Source organism: Triturus cristatus, chromosome 11 (genome assembly GCF_964204655.1).
Source record: "Triturus cristatus chromosome 11, aTriCri1.1, whole genome shotgun sequence".
NCBI classification, from domain to species: domain Eukaryota; kingdom Metazoa; phylum Chordata; class Amphibia; order Caudata; family Salamandridae; genus Triturus; species Triturus cristatus.
Genome location: NC_140594.1, coordinates 365,249,773 through 365,271,505, shown reverse-complemented (window position 1 = coordinate 365,271,505; position 21,733 = coordinate 365,249,773). Strand labels below are relative to the sequence as shown.

General features: G+C 45.0%; 1 protein-coding gene across 2 annotated transcripts in view; it reads right to left on the bottom strand.

Moving 5' to 3' along the window:
* Positions 1-21,733, bottom strand: part of AIFM3 (AIF family member 3) — a 284,806-nt gene that overhangs the window by 138,895 nt on the left and 124,178 nt on the right. The gene's annotated exons all lie outside the window — the stretch shown is intronic.

Sequence of the window (21,733 nt, the reverse complement as noted above, 5' to 3'; positions counted from 1 at the left end):
TAACAGTTTTGGTTATTTTATCCTTCAATTATGGTGCCTGTATGTATTGTGTTGGCATCATAGTAAAGCGTTGTTTTTAATGTTCATAATCATGTCTTACAACAACAACGTTAGCTTTCAGCCGTTTGAATGTCTAATCAATTGCTCATACAGAGCTGTATTATTGTATTCATGATTCATTGATATGCACGTGTATGAATTATTGCTTTGTTTTTTAAATTTTATTCCATTATAAGCTGGCGCCCGCGAGCTACGTAAATGTTAGTCCGTCAATTATGTCTATGCGAAGCGTGCACCGGAAATTATTGGTTTTTGTTTAATTTAATAATATTAATATATATATATATATATATATATATATATATATATATATATTACCTACTGGCGGTCGCCAGTAGGTAGTTATAGTTAGGACCCTGTTTCCATAGGAAATCCGCAACATTCTATTTGGAATAACTTTGGCGCCGGTCGACGAATCCTCGCGAAATTTTCAAAATAGGTGGGGCGCTACGCTCCGCTCCTACCGTGAAAGTCTCGGGGGGATTCGTCAAGCAGGGGCCGAGAAAAAAGGGGGGTCCCAAAACGCATTTTCCCCATGAATTTTTCCATAGGACCTTTAGACACAGCTACAGCCCGAACGGCTGAACAGAATTACTTGAAATTTGGCAGAGAGGTAGCCATAAGGTCAAGGAAGTGCCTTTTGCAGGTCTGGTGTAAATCTGTTCAGTATTTCCTGAGAAAATAGCATTTAAAAGCATATATATATGTGGGCGGAGCCTAACCACACATCTCATCCTGAGATCTGATTGGCTGTCAGCACTTCATCCAAGAAGTGTTGGCAGCCATCTTGGGACCAATATACATGATAGCACCTCATTAAAAAGCATTGCAGTTAATAGAAGGTTTTAAGACTTTAGTTACATTATAAATCATTTGTTGATGGTACCATACTCATTTTAGGAATTGTGGTATGTTCTAAGGTGATTTCACCATGTGAAAAAGCCTTCTGCTGGGATATCATGATTGAGAGAAAAATATTTTCTCATGCTTTTACCACAGAGGTTTGGAAGGTGATCTATAGGCTAAACTGAGAGCTTATTTTCTGTAAATTCACATTATCTTTCTCAGTCATGTGAGAATGAAGTCTGACATTCTCAGTAAAACATGTACATCCAACAAGGGCAGAGACTGTCAGTTGATTCCTTTGTGTTCTACTGCAGCTTCCCAGAGTGTTCCAAAGAACTACTAGAGCGCTAACAGTCCTACTTATGATAAACGTATGGCACACCTGAAGCCATCTTGCTTGGATTAAAGTGGTAACTCTTAAAACATTTAATTTAAAAAGGAACAAAATGAGGGGGTTCATTTTTCCATAAAAAGTATGATTAGTGCTGCAGAAAGAAAAATTAGGGCACATTTTGAGTGACTTCTCAAATCCTCTTCTATTTCATTAAAAAATTCTGACATGCAGACTGAAACATGCACTTTCAATACCAGCAGCAGTTTTCCCTGGTGAGCAGTAGCTTTACTACAGTGATCTAATGAGCAAAAAGAGTGCTAACATTCTGAATTTATGGCAAATGTGTGACACATCTGAATGCCTTCTTGATGGAATCAAAGTAAAAAACTGAAAGTATTTCCTACTGAGGAGACTGCAGTAAATGAGGAAATTAGGAAACTTCATAACAAATAAGTCTCCCAAGATGGCCACCAGAGACAAAAGAGCCCAAATGTAGCCCAAATATCACCCAGATGTAGCCCAAGTATAGCCCAATGACAGAATGTCCCAGAATGTTCTTAAAAACAACTAGAGCGCTTACTGTCTTCATTATGACAAAAGTAAGGCACACCTGAAGCCATCTTGATTGGAATAAACTGGTAACACTTAAAACATTTAATTTAAAAAGGAACACAATGAGGAGGTTCATTTTGCCATAGAAATTATGATTAATGCTGAAGAAAGAAAATGAGGGCACATTTTGAGTGACTTCTCAAATCCTCTTCTATTTCATTAAAAAATTCTGACATGCAGACTGAAACATGCACTTTTAATACCAGGAGCAGACTTCCATGGTGCAGTAGTTTTACTACAGTGATCTAATGAGCAACTAGAGTGCTAACATTCAGAATTTATGGCAAATGTGTGACATATCTGAATACCTTCATGATGGAATCAAAGTAAAAAACTGAAAGCATTTCCTACTGAGGAGACTGCAGTACATGAGGAAATTAGGAAACTTCATAACAAATAAATCTCCCAAGATGGCCACCGGAGACAAAAGAGCCCAAATGTAGCCCAAAATCACCCAGATGTAGCCCAAATATAGCCCAATGACAGAAGTGTGCAAAACACTTATTATTTTGTGTTTTTGCAGTGTTATATAGTGCAGACTTGTCAGGTATTGGAGTGCTTTACATGAGCATTGGTTACATCACACAAGAACAAATTCATTTTGGTTGTAGACATGGGAAGACTAAGTGATTTGACCAGAATCACAGAATGTCGAGTTGAAGCAGAAACTTCAACCTGGTTCCCCAGTTGCAAAGTCTGCAGTTCTGGAAGTAACACCACATCCTCTCCCCTAAGTGCAACATTTAATCAAGTGGTCAACTGGATAAAAAAACATAAAGATAACAAATAATTTAAAAGTGCTTTGTCGCTATTTGAAAACTCAGAAAATATGTCCTTATTTTAGTCTTTTAGAGCACTAACCATAATTTTGATGCCAATAAGACCCTCTCATATATGTAATTTCTAAAGGAAATGCTCTAGGTATTACAGTTTTGATTACATCAAGATGATGTCAGGCGTTCCACACTTTTGTAATAAATATAGAATGTTAGCAATCTAGTTGTTCATTAGGATACTGTTGAGAGGCAGAGGCCAGGGGCACGGACTCTGAAAATTGAAGGCAGGTAGGAGGGTGCAAAGGCAACAATTTAACCACACTGAGCAGGCAGGAAGGGCCGTGGAAGCACAACAGACTATGGAGGGCAGTGGAAAGGGGGGCAGGGGCAACAAACCAACAATACAGGACTTGCAAGAGAGGCTGTTGGAGGGAAGATCTATTACGGGTCAAGGAAGCTAGGGGCGGTCCCCAGATCCCCGGGAGCCACCACAGAACTGAGCAGGAGAGTGAGTCAGGGACAAAAGGGGCACCTTAATTTGAGCCGGGGTGCCTAGGAACGCTTGCTCCAAAAATGAAGAAAACAGACATATGAGACATGGAATTGGAGGCAGAATACAATGGCAGTTTAATGAGAAGATGCAACTTCAAAGAAACCGCAGAATAGAGACATAAAGTACAAAATACAGAATCCAGATAATCATACAGCTGTCATAATATTCTCTGTATCTCAATTAATGTACTGACAGAGAGAGAGAGAAAACACATCTATAAATGCATCATGAGAAACAAGTTACACCAAGGAAAATGTTACCTAGGAACACTCACGTTTACTCTTAGAGCAAGCATTCCTGCAATTACAATACAAAATCTTTTAAATGCAAAAGTAAAGAGAACAATGGTTAAACATAACATGACATTTCATATAGGTAAAATAGAATAAGATACTTCAAGCAAAGCAGAGCAAGACATTTTAAGCAAAGGAAGACAAGAGCTCCCAGCTCTTGGGGAAAACCTGCACTGCCTGTTAACCTACATACAGACGGCGAGGTAGTCCGTCGATATCTGTGGGTGCTCCCTTTTTATATCATTTTGTGGGCTCCTTTGCACGCTACATCTACCTACGTATGCTACCCAAAAGCTTCGTCTGCAGATTTTACCAGACATTTCGTCATTTACCCACTTAATGCTGACAATGGACTGGGTGAAAAGGTCAGTCTCTCAGGCCAATCGCTTATCGTAAGTTCCATAGAGCAAGCAGAAAATAATGGGTATTGTACGGGAATTCAATATATTCATGTATAAAATCTCCTCAGTTCTCCTAACTTAACGCTCTGCGGTTGCCACTTCCTTAAAAGCGGGAAACCTGCCCAGGAAGCAAGTACCAGTCCAGGATGCAGCCTACTGTATGTCGACAGCTTCAGGGGGATGTTGAACTTTGATACCGAGCACGGAGCACTCGGGTAGGGTGGGGGCTACTAGTTTGGATCAGAAGGCCTCGCAGACCTGCCTTCAGACTGCTATACACTAAAATTGCAGAGCTATGGTCAATTTAACAAAGAGGCCTACATATTGAACAGAAGGGCCTACACAGGGGTTTTATGCTGGCTGAGTGGTAAGGATGTCTCAGGATAATTATATAGCAACACAGGACCCGCTGGTCAATTTAATACGGCCTACAAATGCAGCTGGCAGGGCAAGGACAAGGGTCTCATACTTCAGGTGTGGACAGAACGGGCCAGGGGCCCCCTGTGATACAAAATCTACCCTCCTTCAAGGCTGTGGCAATGTAATAGACCATTGTGGGCAGAAGGAAGAGGCAATGGTAGTACAACCATACATGCCAACAGACCCGATTCAGCCAGGAAACGTCCAATGTTTTTAAGCTCAAATGGGCTTTATTTGATCTGTCTCCTGTCTATAATATCCTCTTTTTCAATGTAACTCAAAGGGGAAAATCAATACCCCAGTTTTTTTTCAAAATCTCCCTCTTACCAAGTTCAAAATGTTCGCAAGTATGGTACATTGGATCATGGAAGGAAATGGGATAGGGACATGGACTTGGATAACAGAGGACAGGAGGGACATGGAGAGGTGCACCAAACTGACCCTGCAGGGCAGGCATCAGGGTTTGCAGCAGCACAATACACCACACAGGGCATGCAGGACGGGAGTGCAGCACAACAATCCATAGAAAGCAAGAGGGAGAGACAGGACCATGCACATGGACAACAGAGAACAGAGGGGCAAGAGGCAATGGTAGCTAGCTGACCATAATGGACAGACAGGAGAGAAAGCTGCAGTATAACAGACCATAAAGGGCAGGAGGGACGGATCAGGGGCATTACAATGGAACAGACAAGCCAGGAGGGAGGGAGTAGGGCTGGGGGCAAGGGGGCAGGGCAGGAGCAGCAAGATAGCCATGGAGGTCAGGCAGGATGGGCACTAGAAGCAAGACACACCATGAAGAGCAACAGTGAGACTGTGATGGCATACACACAGACCATGGAGGGAAGGTGGGAGGGGGTCAGGGGCAGCTAACTGACCACACAGGGAAGGTGGGAGGGGCCATGGCAGCACAGAAGACCATGCATGGCAAGTGGGAGGGTTAGTGGCAGCACAATGGCTATGATGGGCAAGAAGGAGGGTGGAGGGGCATGCACAAAGGACGATGGAGGATAGAAGGAAGGGTCAGGACCTGTGCACAGACAAGAAAGTTCAGGGGAAGGGACCTCACAACAGACCACACGGGGCAGGCAGGAGGAGCAGTTGCAGCACAACAGACCAGGGAGGGCAGAAGGGTGTGGCAGTACAATGGACCATGTAGGACAGGAGGAAGAGGATAGGGGCATGGCATGTGGACAGGCAGGGTGGAGGTGGCAGGGACAGGTTACAGTCATCTGACAATGCTAGGCAGGTGGGAGGGGAGTGGCAGCTCAACAGAACACTCAGAGTAGATAGGAGTGGCAGGTCAATGGGACATGGTGGGCAAAAAGGATGGAGCAGGGGCATGCACAAAGACATCGGAGGGCAGGGGGAAGGAGAATAGGGGCAGCAAGCTAAGCACAGAGTTTAAGCAGGAGGTCAATGATGGGGCATAGAATTGGGCAATGGAGGGCAGGAGGAGTGGACTGGTACATCATACTAAATTGAGGGCAGTGGCAGCACATCAGACCATGCATGGCAGGAGGGAGGAGGCTAGTCCATGGATTCACACAACAGAGGATAGGGAGGAAGGGGATGGGGCAGCAAGCTAACTGTTCAGAGAAGGCGGGTATTAGGAACTTTATTGTTTTTAAAACATTGTGTCTGTGCGAACTACTTAAAATATGAACAAGTATGCAGCATAATCTCACTTTTATTCAGGAAGAAGAGGACGTTTGTGACTGTGACTCCGGACTCACTTGGCAGAAACACCCCCTGACCCTCCACCCCCTATCGCAAAATGTAATGCCCGTGAAAAGGGTAGGTGAACACAGTGTTATATAGAACATAGTCCTGAGAGCACGATTGAAAATGAAAACTAGATATAGTGTATGGTATAAACTATGCACCAAAAAGTGTGATATAAGATGAACCGGGCGTGAAATATAATGTGCAATACATTGTGCGCAATGACAGATTCATTGGAGAGCGCGAGATAGCACAGGCACTAGCGCGTGCTATGCGATATGCGCCTTGGAGTGTAATATGCACAGGGCAGTGTTGTGTAACCTAACTAGTCTCTAAAGTTGTAATATAAAATATGTGCTGGGGAGTGTAACGTTGCATATGCACTGTGACAAAGATATGGATCCCAGATTGTAATATGTATGGCATAGCACTGTGCGTTATAACATAGGCATCGAGAAAGGCACGTTAGATGGGGCAATATAACCCGTGCGAAGACAAGTGTGGCATGACATATTCACGGGGTGGTGTTACAGTGCACATGGGCTAGAGAGTGTCATAGCATATGCACTAGCTAGTGGAATACAACACAGAGGTGTGTGGCACTCGGCAGGCAATGGTGGGTGTAACACAGCATTGGGCTCTGTCAGGAGCACGCTGTGACTCTCAAGTGATGTTCGTCCCCTTTCCAGAGAGTAAAATAAAAAGTATTACACATCCGGCAGTGGATGTGTGTTTTATTAACCGTGAGGGGGGTTTCTTGCATAGTTTTGGTCGAATTTTTGTCGAATCCCCTTTGAATGGCTTGGTGTGCATGTGTATTAAATGTGCCCGTCAATAGCTACCCATGTTTGTATAAATAAACGACAAGGGTGTCTACCAGGATTAGGCACGGTAGGGCATCAGACATGTCAGAGCTTCACTAGTGGTGTAAATACATTCCACGTGGATTCATTGCATGCATAGTCGCCTTTTAATGAATATCACGCAAATCGTCATGGTGATAGGTACGTACGGTTTGTCCAGCATGTCCTAGGTGTGTCTATAAATATATATTTTTTAAAAATAATAAAAAACAGTGGCCGGCCCTGGGGATTGGGGTCAAAAAAATATAATTAGGAGACTGGCCCTGGGGGATGGGGTCATCAGGGCCAATAAATTAGAATAAGAAGGGGAACCAAACAGCCCCCCTTCTTAAAAAACTAAAATAAATAAAAGACTGGCATCGTGCCGGAGGCCATGCCCCCTCCGTGCAGCACTCTGCAAACGCGCCCCCAACAGGCATCTCCAGTATGCGCCAGGGAGCTGCGCTGCAGCCAGGTGTTCTGAGGCCAAGCCCCTTTTTACACCTCTCTGCAACGCAGCTCTGTGGCGCTTACTGGAGGTACCTAGTGGTCTAGTTTGACCCTAGGGACCCTTAGGATTCAGGGGGACTTAATCTCTCAACTTAGAACAGCCACAGGGCGCGTTTACACAGTGGTGAAGGGAGGGGACGGGGCCTGAGGTGACGTGTGCAAACACGCACTATGGCACGTTTTAAATTGGGGATATAATTTCCCTTCAATACTGAGGGCCCCTGGGGGCTAACTAGCCCACCAAGTGCTTCCAGTAAGCGCCACTGAGCTGCTTTGCAGAGAGGTGGTCCAGGCCGTGCCACTTTTTACACCTCTCTGCAACGCAGCTCTGTGGCACTTACTGGAGGTACCTAGTGGGCTAGTTGGACCCTAGGGACCCTCAGGATTCAAATGAACTTAATCTCCCAACTAAAAATGGACACAGGGCGTGTTTACACAGTGGTGAAGGGAGGGGACGGGGCCTGAGTTAACGTGTGCAAAAACGCCCTGTGGCCTGTTTTAAGAGGTAGTTTTAATCCCCATGCCCTATTATACACTAGGGGCTTACAGAGGAGGTCATGCTAATCACAGGGGGACCCCAACGCATAATGTTCCCTAGTGTATGTAGGTGTTTTCACTGTATTCTAAGTGTCTTTTAACATAGCACTGGCTCTAGGACTGGTTAGTCAGACTCAGTTACCACCAGTATCCGTCTGAAAAAGTTGAGGGTACAGGATGATTTTGCAACAAGGCTTCTTTCTGCTCTTCTTTTTGTTCTTTCTGCACGTTATCCTTCTTCCTGCACTTATCTTCGTATTTGAGGACTTCTGTTGCTTCTTTCTGCACTTCTTTTGTTTCTTTCTGTGCATTTTTTCTTCTTTCTTCACATGTCCTATCTCTGTAGGCATAGTTAGAAATTAGCATTTAAAAAACCTTTGAAATTCACAGAAAAAACCATAGGTTTCAGGCACGTTATAGTTAGGAATTAGCATTTAAAAAACCTCAGAAATTCACTGAAAAAACCATAGGTTTCAGGGGTGTTATAGTTAGCTGGACTTTTCACTTGTACAAAACCATTGAAATTCCCCCGTTATAGTTAGTTCAGCTAACTATAACTCGCGCGCCCGCAATGCACTGCTGATGACGTCACATATTACATCACTCATGACATGGTCAGTGACATCACTCATGACATCACTGATGACATCTCAAATGACATCACTGATGACATCACTGATGACATCATCCTTGTGATAGAGTGGCAGACCTCCTCTCACCCTAATATAACCTTTGATACACACATTCAAAAATAGAGACTAAAATTTTCAAAACAATGGACATACCAATACCAGTTACAACAACCTCTTCAGTAATTCTAAGATCCACATACACATCCACTCATTCACCAACAGTCCTATACAGTCACTCATACATGTACTCACTCATCATATGTACTCATACACCTATACATCCTGTTACACAATGCCACTCATCCATAGAGTTACTCACACACATAGTCACTCATGCTAATAAAGAATCAAACATACATTTACTTGCATATACAGTTATACACACACCACCATACTTACTTCTACGGAAACTTACACATACTTAGTCTTTTAAACAATCACTTATAGAAACACATACTTATTCATACAGGAACTCTTTCAATCTCTCACTCTCACATATACTCACATATATACACCAATAGTCACATATACTAGTTTAAAACATATGTAGTTACTCATAAAGACACTATTGAGACAGTCATTCACTCACTAACACACCCATACACACACTCATCCACCCATACAGTCCTGCACACATGCTGTGTTCAACACATACAAACAGTGAGTCACTCATTCATGCACCTATGCACTACGTAATACCCCCCACCGAACCATGCAGACACTCAGACTGATACTCAAAAAACCAACTAATAACCTATATAGACACCCATGTAGCTACTCACCAACCCATGCAGCCACTTATACACAAAGTGAGAGACTGATACAGATATTTACATATTTAAACATTACTCACTAAGCCATGTATTCACTATGATACACTTAATCAGTCAGTTACACAATCAATTTTTCAAAAACAAATCATCCATTTAGAGACTTATATACCCATTTATTCTTCCATCGACCTTGAGATATACATATATAAAACATATTTAATTTTCAGAAAAACACACATTCACTGGATGATGTCATCAGTGATGTCATCAGTGATGTCATTTGAGATGTCATCAGTGATGTCATGAGTGATGTCACTGACCATGTCATGAGTGATGTAATATGTGACGTCATCAGCAGTGCATTGCGGGCGCGCGAGTTATAGTTAGCTGAACTAACTATAACGGGGGAATTTCAATGGTTTTGTACAAGTGAAAAGTCCAGCTAACTATAACACCCCTGAAACCTATGGTTTTTTCAGTGAATTTCTGAGGTTTTTTAAATGCTAATTCCTAACTATAACGTGCCTGAAACCTATGGTTTTTTCTGTGAATATATATATATATATATATATATAAAATATATATATATATTCACTGAAAAAAACGAAGGTTAACGTAACGTTACGGTTAGTTGAAAATTTTAATGACAATGTAACATTTAAAACTAAACAAAACACTGAAATTCACCAGGTATAGTTAGCTCTGGTAACTATAACTCATGCCCTAAGGGAACTATAATTCCTAGACCCGCCATACACTGTCTTGTCATCAATGGTGTAATTTCAAATGTTGCAGTGATGTTACCAATCATGTCATGAAACATGTCATAAGTGATGAAATATGGGGGCAATTAGCAGTGTATGGCGGGGAGAGTTATAGTTTCTTTAAGGGTATACATTTCTAGTCAAGTAATACTTTATTACCATCCCTAAAGCCAACCCCCCCTTGCGCATGTGTTTCGGCCTTGTGTTGTGGGGAGATGGGCACAGGGCCAAACCCCTCACAGGCAAGCAGCCCCATGACGCACATGCAGTCTTCAGCTTTGCACGGTGCGAGGTGGCCAGGTTCTGCGTTCAACCCACCAAGTCCAGCCAACCACCGACCACGCATGGCCTTTGGCCTTGTGCAGCGTGTGGTTGGCCGCAGGGTCTGACCACAGGCAGACCCCATCCTGCAGGGCTGATTTCAGAAAAAAAGGGACGAGGACACGTCCCCCCCTCCTTAAGTCTTTGCAGAACCCAGAGAACCCCTCCCCAGGGCCTTATTATTTTATTAAGGGGAGGGGGCATGCAGACCCCCACCCCAAGCCTTTGCTGTCCCCAGGGACCCCATCCCCTGGGGTCTTTTTTTTTTTTAATAAGGAGGGGGTGCATGGCCCACTCCCCGAGGACCTAAGAGCACCCAGGACCCTATGCTCCTTGCCAAGTTTTTACGGCACTGGGGGCTCTATTCCTCAGGGCCTTTATGTTTTTTAAGGTGAGGGAGTGTGCAACCACCTCTCTGACACTCTTGGGGCCCCAGGGACCCCATCGCCCAGGGCCTTTTTTTATTAGGGGATGGGGGCACCCTTTACAGCTTGGGTGCCCCATCCATCGGGACAAAACATATATTCAGAAAGGGGGGTGCATGGCACCCCTCTGCGTGCCCAGAAACCCCCTCGCTACTGGCCTTTCTTTTTAATTAAGGGGAGGGGGTGCATGGCCTCCCTCCATAAGCCACTATGGGCTCTGGGGACCCTTCCTTTTTTTTTAGGGCAGTGGGGCCCACAGACCCCCTCCCCAAACCAGTAGTGGCCTGAGTACCCCTTCATCCGGGGCCTTAGGTACTCCTGGTGGGTGGTCCGGTTCTCTCTCGGGACATCCACCGAACAGTACACTCGGGGGGCCGTGAGGGAGCCCCTGGACCCTCGCAGCCCTGCCAACTCCCTGCATGCATCTATTGTGGGTGCTGCAGGAGCAGACATTGCTCCGGCCCGGCGGAAGCAGATATTTGTTCTCGCTCCCTTTAGGTGGCGGATTCCTTCTATGAAAAGCACGGGAACTGAAACGATAGTCTGTTCCCACCCGGCTGGAGCGTTTTCAAAGCTCCTACTGGGTGGGGCACACTTGCTTTCCCTGCCCGCGCTCCTAAGGACACTGCTTATGACCTCACCTATGAAGTCGCTCCTAACATGTTATATAATATCATTATTGACATCACTGATGACATCTCAAATTACATCATTAATGACATTACTGCATGGCAAGTGGGCAAGTTATAGTTACTTCATTTAACTATAACAGGTGAATTTCAGAGTTTTTTTCAATATTAAATTGTTAAGTGTTAACTTACATGTTCACATTTTCAAGTATAACGCCACTATAACCTTTCTTTGTTTAGTGAACAGGCAGGCAGGCAGGCAGGCAGACAGAGAGATAGATAGATAGATAGATAGATAGATAGATAGATAGATAGATAGATAGATAGACAGACAGACAGACAGACAGACAGACAGACAGACAGACAGACAGACAGACAGACAGACAGACAGACAGATAGATAGACAGACAGACAGACAGATAGATAGATAGATAGATAGATAGATAGATAGATAGATAGATAGATAGATAGATAGATAGATAGATAGATAGATAGATAGATAGATAGATAGATAGATAGATAGATAGATAGATAGATAGATAGATAGATAGATAGATTGATTTGTTGCTAGTCCCACCAGTTTTATTTTTGGTCCATGTGTGTCCACAGCCCAAAATTTACTTTTAGAGACCCCCCTGAATCCATGTCTGACATTTTCAGGCAGAGCTAGCTTTTTATCCAACAACTCTTTGCATGTTGGGATTCTGAGGACATAGTTACAGCATCAAAAGCGAAATGACAAGTGCCAGAATGAAACATGCTGGTTCGTAATAAGCCAGGACTGGTTACAAATGACATTGGATCAAATGACAACTATTCGTATGTCACACCTATTGTTGTTAGATAGCGTTTGTCATACGATATGTAACCAAACCTCAGCTTTAGCACGCTTAATGTTCTACGCAACGCATTTGATGCTTATGAAGTTGAGAATTTCACTCATTTTCATTCAGTTTTAAAAATTATTGTTTACTTTGTATGACCCAATTGCAACAAGCCGCAATCTGAAAGTGATAAGCAGAAACATCTGAAAAAGAGCATGTGAATAATTTTAGGAGACAAACTGATTCCGAAAAAAATACCAGCTCTGTGTGGATGTCTGTGGGCGTCCAAAACGTGTGTCGAGGGGGCGGATAAAAAAGCGAAGCCTCAAGCAAAGTGATATCTATATATATATACAGCAAACACCCTATCCGAGTGTGGAAAATTCTCCAGAGCCTTGCACCGCTAACAGTTGGTGTAAATCACCTGCGTTACAATAAGTAGAACATCATGACTCATGGGATGCGTGGAAACAGTAAGAGTGTGAGCCAGGGGTGTAACACAGGCCCCGCATCCCCCGCGGTGAGGGGAGGTCCCCAAGCTCCAGGGGGGCCTCCTCCACACAGCACTCCGTCCTGAGAGCTCCTGATTGAGCCACTTACCTTGCAGGTGGGCCCCTTCAAGTTTCGTTACGCCACTGGTATGAGCAAACCTCATCTCATCTCAGACAGTGCTGCATCTCAGAACTTCAGTGAAACGGTCCAATACCCAACACCAAGGAGACAGGGGAGAGGATGTGGTCCGTCGGCTTAAACTGCCGACTTTGGTGCAGGAAACCAGGGTTCGAGCCTCGAGGTCGCGTCCACATCCTGTGATTCTGGGCAAATCACTTAATCTCCCCGTGCCTGAATATGTAATGTAAATACGGTGCTCGTGTACAGCGCTCCAATACCTTCGGGTCGAGTTCGCGCTATATAAAAGATGCACAAAAAAAAACAAAAAAAATAGAACAACCCACCCAACGCAGCTCAGGGAAAGGCACCAGGAAGAGGAAATCCCATACTGCATACACATGCGCTCTTGGATTTTTATCAAACGTGGTGCTGTGATGTCACAGCCACTGGTGTACATGCATGGCTTGCAGTTTGCTCACTTTCCAGCTAGATCTACGGTCTTTAATCACTGTACTACAACCAAACACAGTGGATGGAGTCTGCTACAAAACTGAATGCTTTGGGACTGCTGACGGGATCACCCCTGTAGGTACACTGGGCTTTATTCGAGGAGGCCTTATGCATGATGCAAAGTGTGTTGAATTTGACCCCAACATTTGGAAACAGAAAATGGAGAGATTAAAAAAATGAAAGATGGAAGAAATGTATTTTGACTTGTGCTGTGTCTGTAACTTTCAGCTTTTGGTCTTCTGTAGCATGTTTGAGTAATGAAGTAATGGAATTATTTACAGACATTAGAATGCTGTATTTTGAGTTACACTCTAGATAACATTGCTGAGGATGGTGTGAACCTACAGAAGCAACTCTGGTTCGCAATTAAGGAGTTGCATAGGATCAACCTTGTCTCCTCCTTTGAGGATATTCTATGAAAGCAAGTTTAGGGAGGAGACAGCTCCTAAAAGCCATTTTTAGCTAAAAAAATCCGGAGTCTCGCGCCTAAGTCGGTCATGTTGTGAGCATGTATCAATGATAAACAATACAAAGAATTCAAGGCTGGCTCCGTGTGGACACATTTCCAGATGTCATTTTACATCCCGACAGACCTGGTTATGAACCCTTTGCCACCTGTGAGTTTTTTGGCAAGCCTTTCTAAATCTCATGACAATGTAGTCAATGTCCGTCATTTAAACCCAGTGGAAAACTTGGAGGAGCAGGAGAACTGTCTAGTGCATGTGACGTTGCATTCTGCTCCATATCTTGAAAGAAAGTCTTTACAGGGATGCCACCGCTTCTAACTGGTCTATCACTATAAATGCCACATGATGTTCACAAAAAAGAGGGCACAGAGGATGGGTGCGCGTGCATTTGAGGGATCACTAATTGTGAAACTTAAATGTCAACATTGTGAAGGTATTTGGCTCGATAACACAAGTTGAAATTTCAAAGCTTTAGCTACAAATACAAATATGGTGAACACTTGTTTAACTCACGGGCACAACATAATGTTGTGTGCATTCGGGAAGACATGACAAAACAGTGATGCTTTATGTGGGGAAACAGCCATTACAACGCAGTCATAACCACGCGTGACCGTCACCACGAAGCAATTACCACGCATATGCATGGGCGTCCGTAGAAATTTTTCCGGGGGGGCTAACCTGGCAAATGAAGGGGCGTGGCTAATGTTAATCAATAGGGGCGGGGCTAAAATGGCAGACAATCAGGATCGGGTAATGCTCAGGCCAAGCATTGGCATAGCCAATAGGTAGCGCCTTTGGGACCTTATAAGTATTTAGTTATGCAGCAGGTCCCAAAGGCGGGACCTATTGGCTATGCCAATGCTTGTTGTTATATCTGGGCATGTCGGGTTGGGAGCACAGCAATGACCTACCCAATTTGAATGCGTAGGTAATACAACCGGAGGCGTGAAATGAAAGGTTCACTACCAGGAATAACAGGAAGGTAGAAAGTTAGGCTGGTTAGAAAGGTAAGGAGGAGTAGAGGCAGGCATGGTGGTGAGGGGAGAAACAGATGCATGCTAGGAGAGAGCTGTGAGGGAGGGAGGCGAAATGGGAAGAGGCACTGAAAAGTGGGTCGGGTAAAGACCGTAGTGAGGCAAACAGAAGGGTAGCGAGGGGTGAAGGGTAGACAAAGAAGTGAGGTGTAGAAGAAAAAGATTCAGGAGCAGAGACCGGTAAATCAAAGATGGAGAGGGGAGAATAATGCAGTCGTAGAACGTGAGAGGGCCAGGTAGGGAGAGGGTGAGGTGTGTCAGAGACAGGTAGAGACAGCTGAGGAAGAGGGAATAATAAAGACTGAGGTAGAGAGGTGAGGTAGAGGGTTGCGTTTATATAAAGGAAGTGCAGAGATGTGTCAGAGAGATGTTACTGAAGAGGAAAAGAAGTAGAGGTATTGAGAAAGGAGTAAGGTACTAAAAGAAGTAAGGGGTGAACAGAGGTAGAACGAGTGAAAGGGGTGAGAACACGTAGAAGATGAATGGCAGGGTAAAGTGAGCACTCAGGCAGTGAGTGTGAGGAGTGTGATACAGAGGGATATGTTGTGGCAGTGAGCGCAAGTTGTGGGGTACAGAGGGATAGAAGGCAGTGAGCGCGAGGTGTGGGGTGTGGGGTACAGAGGGATATGTTGTGGCAGTGAGCGCGAAGCGTGGGGTACAGAGGGATATGTTGTGGCAGTGAGCACGAATTGTGGGGTACAGAGGGACAGAGGCGCAACTAGAGCCAAATTTCGGGGGGGGCTAAGAAAAACTTTCGGGGGGGCTGAATCTTTAAGCAATAGGCAGAGTGGAGCTGATTTCTGGGGGGGGGTGAATCTTTAAGCAATAGGCAGAGTGGAGCTGCAGGGGCTCTTAGAAGGGGTGAAACAACAGCAAGGCCTCATTAACATGCAAATGGTCCTTTAAAGACCTGTGATGTGCTCGGGTGCGGCTGTGTGTGTGTCGGGAAAGCTGTCTCATCCCGGGCTGCCACACACGACGGGGGGGGGGGGGGGGGGGGGGCTGAAACCCTTTCAGTCCAATGGGTGATGCGCGCCTGCAGAGGGATATGTTGTGGCAGTGAGCGCGAGGTGTGGGGTACAGAGGGATATAAGCCAGTGAGCGAGAGGTGTGGTGTACAGAGGGATTTTAGGCAGTGAGCTCGGGGAGTGGGGTACAGAGATAAGGCAGTGAAACACAGGGTCGGGACATCCTGCCAGACATGATAGGGTGCATACTGGCAGATAGATATGTTATTGGCACGTGACTGTGTACGTTTTAGTGGGATCTGAAATCCGGGCTATGCTGCAACCTCAATTTTTGACTTTGGAGGATAATGCATCGACCCCCCCCCCCCCGTCCCCCCCTCCCCCCGAACGTCTTTCAGAAGACCCCTTGCTCTCAGGCTACACAGTGTTAAAAGGAGGTCTTGGTGGCCAGACCTAGTTTGCCACTTCATCTTAGGATGCAGCCTGCACTTTCACCTATGGCTGATTAAGGAAAGGACTGCACAAACCAGAATGCCATTGAGCACGAGTTTGAAGGGGGTGGGTGTATTTCCGCACCACCTCTAGCAGTGGTGATGTCAAGTGGTACTCGAGGCAGAGCCTGTTCCGTATCATGGCCTTAGGGAGAAAAACCCGATCATGGCACACACAACACTGCTCTGTGTCCGCTGGTCTCGGCAGCGCATACCCAACCTGCTGTGCTGCCTCATTGGTTCAGGGTGGGATGTATGCTTTCGCAGCTCAAACTGGCCATTGTCATTCTGTTTGTGATAATCAGCCACAGACAGAATGACAATGGGCGGGAGGGGCTGCGAGGAGGCGTGCAAGGCGCCCCATCAGGGAGTTGAGGCCTCTGCCAGGGAACAGCTCTGCTCCAAAATTACTGACAAAAGGCGTCCGTAAAAGCATGGGTGTCTGCAGGGGGGGTCAAGGAGGGGTGCTCCAGGGAGGGGGGGGGGCAAGCGCCGCCCCTTGCCCCCCCCCCTGCGGACGCCCATGCGCATATGGCTTTACCACGCATGCCTTTACCACGCATGCTTTTACCACGAGTATGCATTTATCACGCATGATAAAGGCATAAGCGTGGTAATGGCTTTGTGGTGACGGTCACGTGTTGTAATGGCTGTGGCTTACGTGCTTAAAATTAGTTTTTAGGTATGCGTGTGACCAAGTCTGATAAGATCGGAGGCCAAGGACAAACACCGGGGTGTCCGTGGCAGGAAATCTCATGGCTCACAGAGAAGGTAGGTGGGAGGTAAAATAAAAATGAAAGTGGCAGGTAGAATAAAAATGACGGCGGAAAACTACTAAAATGGCAGAGGACGGAGTATGTAATCCAGGTTTGGCGACCCAGGCAACACGTTTAAAAAAAATGAAATAATATAAATAGAATATGATTATTAATATTAATATATTAGAAATGCGTAGCAGCAGATGAGGCAAACGGCCCGGGAGAACAAAGCGGCAATTTAGTACCTGAAATGAGGAGAGCGTGGCTTGGCGAACTTGAAGAAAAAGAAAGAAGCGTGGTCTTGGAAGCGAGGCTGCGCATGCGTAGACACCACAACTGGTGTCGAAAAAAAAAACGGAAACAAACAATCTCAGAGGTGTGGACATGGACCATAGAGGAGCACACCAGGAACTACGGAGTATGTCACTGTGAAGGGTAAGTGGTAGGTGAATCGGAAAGAGAGGGGAGTACGGGTGCGAGAGTGCATGTTTGACACATTAACAGTAATGTGAGAGGGAGCCGAAGAGCTGCACTGAGCGAAAGTTTAAGCGCTATAGGTAGTTTAGCACATACCACAAATACATTAAAAAAGTGTGAATGAAGTGGTATGCGGTGCTAGTGTACGCGTTGAAATGGAACTTACAAAGTGTCGGGATCCATGTGTGATGAAATGGTATGAGTGGTAATGGGATGCATGGTAGTGGGTCATGCGTGGTAGTGGACGCGTGGTAAAGGCATGCGTGATGAATGTGTGCGTTGTTATATCATACATTCCTTTATGTGTTGTCTGCTAATAGAGAACATTTCTGTTTAGCCCTTTTAAAGGTGTTGGAGTGTTCCAGTATTTCTTCCTTCCAGCTGACCTCTGTAGGGAACAACATCGTCCCCGGTTTTGGACTCCTACCAGCCAGCACTGCCAGTGCTTCATTTCCAGAAACATAAGTGCAGGATCCAAAGGTTTTTCGGGTGACAATTCCTGGCATTTCCAAATGCCAGGGTTGCCAAATACCAAGGCTTCCTACTCTTGATTTGAATCTACCTTGGATTGTTGGTTGAAGGGAGTGAGAACCCACTTAAAACAATAATCACACTCCTTGTCAGGGTGAACCACAAAAGTCACTAAATAAACCTGCGCTTAATCGTCTGGTAGCTTGGCACTAAAGCTGTCAGCTTTACCTTTGCTGCAATGTGTAAAGTATTTACACAAAAGTCAAACTGTAATAAAATGAAAACACAAGAATAATTCCAAACCAGATTATAAAACCTGAGTATACATTTTAAGAAATAAAATGACACCAAAACTGCAAAAATCAATCACTAGCATCTGAGTTAAGAGTTTTTAAAATGTAAGGTTAAAAAATATCACCATCTGAGGGTATCAGGTCGTGCAAGACTGAGACAAAGTTCCAAATTCAGGCCAACCGCGATGGAGCATGGGCCAGGTACAAGACCAGGTTTGGTCTTCTAAGATTTGTACCTTCTGTCCTTAGTGCATCACTTTGAGTCAGATCCGGAAAAGCCGCTGATCAGGAGCTGCATGGTGCTGCGATGTGAGACACTGCATCGCTCTGTGCTACTCTGCATCGGATCTGGTGAAACTTCTAGTTAAGCTGGAAATGCCAATTTTATTCCCAGTGCCAGCCCGTGGGTGGGGAACACCACGTAGTCTAACTCTAAATCTGGTTCTGGCCAGTTCATTCCTTACCTCTGGGTTGGGCTCCAGCCTGGCTAGAGAGACAAAGGGTAGAAAGGCCCATGTGTGCGCTGCATGTGCCATTGACAGGGTAGTCTTTGTCTGAAGTCAGGAAAGACTGGTTACAGCCCCCAGGGTACCCTTTGAAGTGCAATAAAGGCTGTGGCATAGCTCCTCCCTAGCCATCCTGTCAGGCAGACTCTCAACTGTCCAAGCTCAGGTCCTTTGTCCACTGTCTGGCCAATATGCATTTCCCAGTGGGGAAGCCATCAACAGAAAGGCCCCAGAACCTTTAGGCAGGAGACTTCTTACCTGGCTGTTCAACCCAGGCAAATGGGGCACCATCCTGACCCACATCATTGACACGGAGGGGTCTCTCCAATAAGCCAAAGAGTCCAATAATGAAGCATTTCTGTGATACTACAGAAGGCTGTACATCAAAAGTGACACTGAACCAGACTAATGTAGATGACTGCCTAGGCACTGTCCCCTTACATAAACTTACACTCTCAGATAGAAAAGAACTGGGACACCCAGTTTTTCTACAGGAAGTCAAATGGTCTGCTACTCAAAATGTATGCTTCTTTCGCAGACCAACTGGATCCCAAGCTAGTTAAGCTCTACAACAAGGCATTCGCAAGAGCACTCCTTCTACCCAGCACTTGGGAGGCTCATGTCACAGCTCTCTTAAAACCCGGTTAACCGCAAGAGGAACCACCATCTTAATAACGCCTCTTCTTCATTTTAAAATATTGACTATTAGATATTGGGGTAAATCCTTGCCAACCAGTTGCTCCCTTATATGACACACTTAGTTCATACTGACCAGAATGGTTTCATTTAAGGCCATAACATGTCCCAGAATATACAGAGATTATTTAGGAGTGCCAAGTCAGCCCCCTCAGAATGGCCTAACTCAGCTGTGGTATCGGCAGAGAAGGCCTTTCAGTCTCTTAGTTGGAGATTCCTACACAAGGTCTTAGACCACTTGGGACTGGGCAAGGCCTTCCAGAAATGGATGACAGCCCTCTACAACCTCCCAACAGCAGGGAGGTGCACAGGCCCAGTGATTTCAGAGTAATACCATGCTTACTGGCAAACGAGGCAAGATGCCCCATCTCTCCTTTCTTATTTGCCCTGGCAATAGAACCCTTCACAATAAGACTTCGCACAATTGATGGACAGTAGGGTTTCCCCAATGGCAGGGCAACTAACACAAGCTCACTTTATGCCGATGACCTCTTACTTTATCTAAAAGATGCTGAAGTCAAAATAGCCAAGGTTATTGTAGAACTAGAATCCTTTGGCAAAATGTCAGGCCTAAATGTGAATTGGGAAAAAAACTGTATTTGTCCATTGAAACCCTGGTCCTATTCACTTCGAACGTCAACAAGGTAACTCTCCCAAGATAGGAGGCTGCCACTTTTGAATATTTGGGCTACGGGTCTACCATGCTGAAACAGATGTCTTTGACAGGAATATAGAGCAAAGGGTGCTATAGCTCCGCTCCCTGGTCTCCTTTTGGTGACCCCTCGCTCTAGCGACAGCAGGCCAGATAGCATTGATCAAAATGATGATGCTCTCCCGGCTCTTTACTTTTACGGGAATTGATATGGAATGGAAGCCATCTTTGTGTGGCCGTATCCCCCTTAAAATGACAGACAGACTATGGGTGACGAGGAGTTCTGAATTTTGACCTCTACTGTTTAATGACACAAACTCAATGGCTATCTCACTGGCTTGCTCAACTAAATCTGGACGAACTTGACGATAATAAGAAATCAAGTAAAATGGCTCAATTGACCACATGGGTCCTATATCCCGCTAGACCTCTGAACACTCTGCAGTGTCTTCTGAGAGTAGCGCAATAGGGCCACATGAGAATCCTCCTTTGCAAGTCTGCCTTTCAGTCCTATGCACCCAATATTTCACACTCTCTGCTGTTTGCACTAACACTCATGAATTGAAGGGCGATAACATCCTGGTGGGAGCACGCTGACCTCACCACACCGGGTAACCTCTTTGAGAACGGAGCATTATCTCCCATTGAAACAATATTAGATACTTCTGATCTTCCTAATAGTGTGTTTCACAGGCTGCTCCTGGCTCAGATCCACACTCTGTGGCACATCACTAACTCAGAAGAACAGCCTTACAACTACATGCAGACTCTTTCTAATATAGGCATGGGTCGCAAGTTAATTACCTGGTTATTTAGATCACTTTTAGCATTATGCACCCCACTTCTCTGACTAAGCTCAAATGTCACTGGGAAAGAGACTTAAATGACCCGCTTAGTGAAAAGTATTGGACAAAACGCCTTGAATACCCTCAGAAAGTCTACTGCAACACTAGGCTCCAACACATACACTATTACCAAACACACAGGCCTTATATGTCCCACCCATCTGATTATTAAACTACATCCTGCCACAATCGCATTCTGTCCCCGCTGCCGTAATGTGACAGTAGACGTCTACCACATGATGTGGGGCTGTCCTATTATAACTCAAATTAGGCTCATGGTCAAAGATGTCATTAAAAATGTGGCTGGCAGAGACTACTATACCACCAAAGAAGCTTGCCTTTTAGGGATAGCCCTGAATGGGGAAAAGCAGATACTATTTTTGCTAACCTATTAATGATATTGCTGAAGCATGCTATCACCATACACTAGAAATCCACAAGTGGCCCATGGATTCCACATTGGGAGGGAGGTGTATAACATTTCACAACCAGTGAAAGCGCAGCTTTGCACAAGGCTCATAGTCTACAACAGTTCCCAATTGCCAGAGAATGGGAAGATTTGTGTGTAGCTTTAGTGGAGAACAGGAAAGATGATTTAATGCCCTCTTGAACGACTAGTGGCTCCACACATAGCCACCCCTCTACATAAACCCACAATCATGCATAACCACCA